Source organism: Pundamilia nyererei, unplaced genomic scaffold, assembly GCF_000239375.1.
Source record: "Pundamilia nyererei isolate P.nyererei 1_Seehausen unplaced genomic scaffold, PunNye1.0 scaffold00202, whole genome shotgun sequence".
Taxonomy (NCBI): domain Eukaryota; kingdom Metazoa; phylum Chordata; class Actinopteri; order Cichliformes; family Cichlidae; genus Pundamilia; species Pundamilia nyererei.
Genome location: NW_005187603.1, coordinates 548,269 through 553,965, shown reverse-complemented (window position 1 = coordinate 553,965; position 5,697 = coordinate 548,269). Strand labels below are relative to the sequence as shown.

Genomic DNA, 5,697 nt, shown 5'->3' with positions numbered 1-5,697 from the left:
CACACACACACACACACACACGCACACACACACGCACACACACCCAGGATCAGTGCCACAGGTGTGTTGTTCAAATACGTTTAAACTTTATTGCTGTCTGAGGAAGCACAACCTGCTGAAAGCAACAAAAACATCTGATAAACATGGACAAGTCTGGATTTCCTCCATCAGGTACCTTCACTGCGTTTAAGCTCCGGGCTTTTAGCTTCTTTAAAGACTGTGTTTTACTCTGAAAGGACAGAAGGGCTGATTACTTCCTTTCTGAGCTTCATGAGCTGCACTAGATCAAAGATGATATTTTTGCATCTTTGTGTTTTGGAGCAGCTGTGCATGATCCACAGTTGAAAACAATCCTTCTTTGTTTAAATGAGGCCTCAGCTCAGCTCATGCTGTGTCTGAAACAAGCTGCTTACGTCAACCAGTGCGTCTCTTTTGTCCAGGCTTCAGAGACATTTTGCTCTGATTTTGGTCCTTGCTGATTAACTGCTTGAACCGCAGCAGGAGAAACTGAACTGAAGCTCGCAGTAAATGCATCTTTCTGAAAATAGTCAGGCTGTAATTCAGACGCACAGCAGAGTAAACTCGTTAAACATCCGTTATGCTTTTCTGGACTTCACGAAGCTTTATTGGAGCAGATCCAGCAGACAAACACTAGACTGTTATTCTTACGTTTAATATCTAACATATGCTCGCGTGTTTGTCTAAAGCTACAGCAGATAAAACCAGTTAGTCAGTCCTGCTGGGCTCCCAGTCCAACCGTAAGGGAGGAGCGCGGGCACGAGCCTCCCCCGTGTCCTCGTCGCTTCAGACCTCCGATAAGACGTAAGGACGTCTTCATCTTCACCGCGTTGTCCTCATTCAGTCAGCAGATAAGAGGCAGACTCGTCCCGCTGCTGCTTTGGACAAACGCTCGCAGAGCTTCCTGTGTTCCCGTGCCAGGCTCTCTGAAGGCCAGGAGGAGGAGGAGGAGTGAGGAAGAGGTGCTGGTTGGTGCTCGTGTTTCCGCCGAGCTTCATCAAACAAAACGGCTCTGTGAAGGACTCGCACTCAGACGTCACAAAACGTCATAAAACGAGACAGACTTACAGGAAGTGAGGGCCACGTTGTCTCCCATGAAACGAAAGGGACCTGAACACAGAGAGGTCAAAGTTCACCCTGCCTGACTGAAGCATTACAATGCCTTACTTATTGCAGCATGAGCGTCTCCAGCTGTTTCACAGTTGGCTAATCGGAGATGACGCAGAGTGAATGTGTGATGTTTGTCGATCGTTGATGATGGTTTGAGCTCCTCGGAGTCGCAGAGTGGACCGTGGACTCCTCTGAGCACCAAACTGTTCTGGAGTCAGCGTGAGGCCGTACGACCCACACTGACGAAGTCACACAGAAACATCTCTGACCGAGAACCCGACTGCGATCAGCTGACGAGGCTGAGCGCGCACTGTTGGCCTCGCGGGCTGGTATCTGCAGTCATGTGACCTGCTGAACCACATGAAGGCGCTGGTGTTTGAACCGCACGCTGTAATCTGCAGGAGTTTCACTTTGTGCCTCTGCGTTTGGAGGAGGGCCAGCACGCCGCTGCCGGCCTCCACGCAGCTCCGCGGCGCCCCGTCCTTTAGGGCTTTGTTTTACACGCAGCTGGGAAACAAAAAGATGTGAGCCGCAGCCTGCAGACGTCTAATCATAGACGCTCGCAGCGGGCGGCTAATTTTAGCTTCAGTTTTTTTCTTTTACAACAGATCTACTTTCAGGATCCACTTCACCATCCCAAACCAGACCGCTGAAATCTGCAGACTCCTGCAGAAAACCTCCTGCTCCTCCTCGCCGTGCATTCTTGTGGCGGCTGATCCGCAGGACGCCGGCGTGAAATTATAAAAAGCAGAAGCCTGCAGCCTTTGCTGGGACCCGGCCACGCCTCGCTCCACAAACATAAAGTTAAAAATAACTCTGGACAAATGTGCAGCAGATGATGAAGAAGCTGCCGGGGGTCGGTGTGGATGTCAAACCTGCCTCGTTAACGTCTGATCACGTCAGAGAGAGTGTGTGTGTGTGTGTGTGTGTGTGTGTGTGTGTGTGTGTGTGTGTGTGTGTTTACAGAGGAGTTTAAATGGTTTTTCTGTGACCGATGTTCTAATTTAATCTTAACTTTCAATCATTAAATAATCGTTTCAGTAATAAAGACCAATGTCACTCCTATTTCAAGCCCAGAGATTAAACACACTGCTGTGTGTCCCACCGGAGCTTCTCGTAAAACATCCTGCGCACAGATCGTTTGGCGTCCTGGAGAGATGCTAGCGGGAAGCTTCCCTGCTGACTGGAGCCAATCAGAGAACCAGGGGAAGCAGGTCTGCAGCCGCTCGTCTTCAGAGTTACGTTGCTGCATCAACACGTCAGTGAAGCAGCAGTAAGTCGGACTGCTATCAGTCTGCAGTCGATTGGAGTCAAGTTGGCAACTATGTGAAGTTTGCTGATAGACGTGAAACAGACTCCTCCTTCAATCGTGACGTAGTCGCTGCAGTTTTACTGCAGAAAGACACAAAGGCTTTAAACAGTATAACCCAGCACAGCCGCTCAGTCTCTGCTGGAGAGACGCCTTGCTCGTGGGCAGAGGCTGACTTGATTACCCATCCGTCTGAGAGTGACTGCAGTGAGTCAGTCAGACCCAACTGTTTGGAGGTTGTTAGGTTGCCTCCAACCTGGCGAGGTGGGTCAAGGTTGAGAGTTGCACGCCGGCGGCCACAGCTGTGGCTGTGACTCAGTGCTTTCACTTTAACCTCCGAGGACCTGCGTCCACATGTGTGGACATCACATTTTCGGTTATTTAGACCAAAATACTCAATCTTGCTCTACAAGGGCCTGATGTCCACCTACGAGGACATTATGCTGCTGCTGTTCTATCAAAAGTTTAAACGAATATCCTCGTATGTGGCTCTGAGTTTTCTTAACAACAAAAATAAGGTAAAGGGTTTTTGGTCTCTGCCTGATCACCGCGCGTTAGAAGCCGACTGTTGGTGCGCGCAGAGCTCGGGGAACCAGACCACAGCCTGGGCTGTGGTCTGGTTCCCCGAGCCATCACTCCACTGATCCTCAGCACTCCAGGGCCTGCTGCTGTCAAACAAACTCATTTATGTAAAAATGAAGCGATCACATTATTGATGTGATTATAGAATTATGCCGTTTCGTTCCGCCGTGACGTCCAGTCTTTCTCTGAGAGAGAGGGTGAAGTAGAGTGGTCCCGCTTCACGTGGTGAAACGCAGCGGCGGCGACTTCCTCCCTGCGTTCAGCCCGTTCCTGCATCTCCGCTCATGCTGATTTATTCCTGTTCATTCTGAAATCCAGGTCATTATCAAAGCAGCGCTGTGGTCCCGGAGGGCGAGCCTGCCGTGTTGCCCCGAGATCCTCATTACTTCAAACGCTGCTGTTGTTGTTGGTGAGGGGGTGAGGGGGGTGGCAGCAGACTCACGGTTGAGGTTGTGTCTGTGAAGTCCCTACAGGCTGACCTTTGACCCCTGACAGTAAACGCTGCAGCTCCTTTGATCGCTGTGTTTACAGGTTTTGACGTAAGAAGTCAGAAGATGTTAAACTGGTTTCCATGAGCTCCTGAACCTGCGCAGAGCTCTGACTGCTGATAACTCAGCAGGAGAGAGACGCTCCGACTTCCTGTTGCTGACCGTGGCGTCACGATGACACGCTGATTAGACGCCATCATACCAAACAGAGCCCGGACCGTCGAGGAACCCCTCGCTTCAAGAAGGACGGCATTCCAGCGAGCAGCAGTGAAAACGAGGCTGTGAGACGAGGACGGGAACGAGTCTGTGGTGTCGCCCCCGGCGGCGAGGAGACTTTTCTGGCAGCAGATCAAAGAGGCGCCGAGCTTCATCTCTCAGTGTCTGAGCAGCAAACCTGCTGAGGAGGTCAGGGCCGGGCCAGAGGCTAATGAAGCGTGCTCGGGAGGACGATTTACGATCCGGTGTCCCCGTCTGCTGCAGGAAGCTTCTCCTCCCATCGGCTCTGATTGGATTTCCTCCGGTGGAAGAGAGTCTCTGACACCTCGTCATCCCGCAGCAGTGAGACGTGGACGTTTTCACCGACTCATGAGCTTCCACCTGCGGTCCAGACGCCTCTGACCACCGCTGGAAAGAAAAGTTCTAACGATGGATCGCGTGAGCTCATACAGGACCGCACTGTGGTTAGTTTGGACCCTGCAGGCTGTCAGCAGGACAGCAGTAAGACACGCACAGGAAGGTCAAAGGTCAAATTAACCTGTCACACAGCCACAAACACATCAATGTTACCCAGAATGCATCTGCCATTATACTGCGTTCAAAACTGTAAAGACAGCGGTGGAGGAGTTTGTGAGGAAGTGAAACGGCCGTTTGGTTCATGAATGTGAAAAACTTCTCGTTTTCAGATTCGTAACATCACAGACAGAAGCTCCGCCCATCTGTGTGTTTAAGCCTTCTGTCTGCAAAGGGCAGCCAATCAGAACAAGGTTAGCTTGAAGCAGTGGTTCTCCTGCAGCTGGTTTATAACAGCTGGTCTGTTTGTCAGAAACAGACACGCTGTCAGTTTAAATCCTACATTACCCATGATCCTTTAGCTCAGCGTTATTCTCGGTTTCAGTCTTTAAGTCAATGAGCTTCGTGTACGTTTGACGTTTTAACCACGTGTTCCAGCCGTCCTCCCGTCCAGCTTCACCTGAACGATCTGCTGGACGATCACATGACCACGATCACATGACCACGATCACATGACCACGATCACATGACCACGATCGGGCGCTCATCTTCTGTGTGTTCTTGTGTTTCAGAGCTGCTGGGCTCCACTAAGAGGCTGAATGTGAACTACCAGGACTCAGATGGGTGAGTGATGAAGTCAACACTATAAAAAGACGTTTTCTGGGCTGCTCCGCCCAGCGAGGGAGCTTTTTTTACTCTCTGCTCCCCGAGCTCCTATAAAAAGTTTCCACTCTGAACTGCTGAGTGGACGGAGCACAAACTTTGTTAAAGCTTCTTTGTTCTGGTTCTTTAGCGCGTGGGTTTGAGACGTTCATCGGCCGCTTCAACACAGCAGCCTGGAAGGACACGAGGAGACTTTAATCTGTCCTCGTCGAGTCCCCGAGGTTGTTTCCTCCCTCCTCAATCTGACGAGCACGTCTTTATATCCTCTCTGTGCATCCTGGAGGTCAAATAATAATAGAGCAGGAAAAACAAATAAAACGTTCAATTATGCTGTTCGACTAATTTATTGTAGAAATGGAGTTAATTAGACGGCGATGTGCAGGTCAAATATCAACACCAGATGTCTCTGTGGTGTATCAGGTGTGGCGTCTGCCGTGGGTCCCATGAATCAGGAAGTGTCAGCTGGGCGTCGAGCTTCATACAACACACGTTTGACTCCTTTCAGCTTTAAGTCGACACAAAAGCTCACAGACCGTCTGCAGACCACCGCGCCACCTTCAAGTGTCCGGCTCCTTTTGTGGGCTCCACAGAGGGCCGGAGGAGGAGGGCTGGTGGAAGCGGGGTCAAAGGTCAGGGGGGAGAGCGGCGACCATTAAGATAGGAGTGTTTACAAAGAGCCCGGATGACTTAATGCAGCGCTGACAGCAGAGGTCAGGAAAGGTTAAAGAGAGAGGAGACAAGTGGGCTCCTTAAGGACGGACGCTGGGAAATAGTGTGTGTGTGTGTCTGTGTGTGTGT

At 50.8% G+C, this 5,697-nt stretch overlaps 1 long non-coding RNA gene across 1 annotated transcript in view; it reads left to right on the top strand.

Moving 5' to 3' along the window:
• The window catches only part of LOC102214098 (uncharacterized), a 22,948-nt gene extending 17,272 nt beyond the window's left edge, over window positions 1-5,676 (top strand). Inside the window, exons 3-4 of the long non-coding RNA XR_312099.2 lie at window positions 4,809-4,860; window positions 5,030-5,676. This is a non-coding gene — a long non-coding RNA (uncharacterized LOC102214098). The remainder of the gene's footprint in view (window positions 1-4,808; window positions 4,861-5,029) is intronic.
• Window positions 5,677-5,697: the final 21 nt, after the last annotated feature.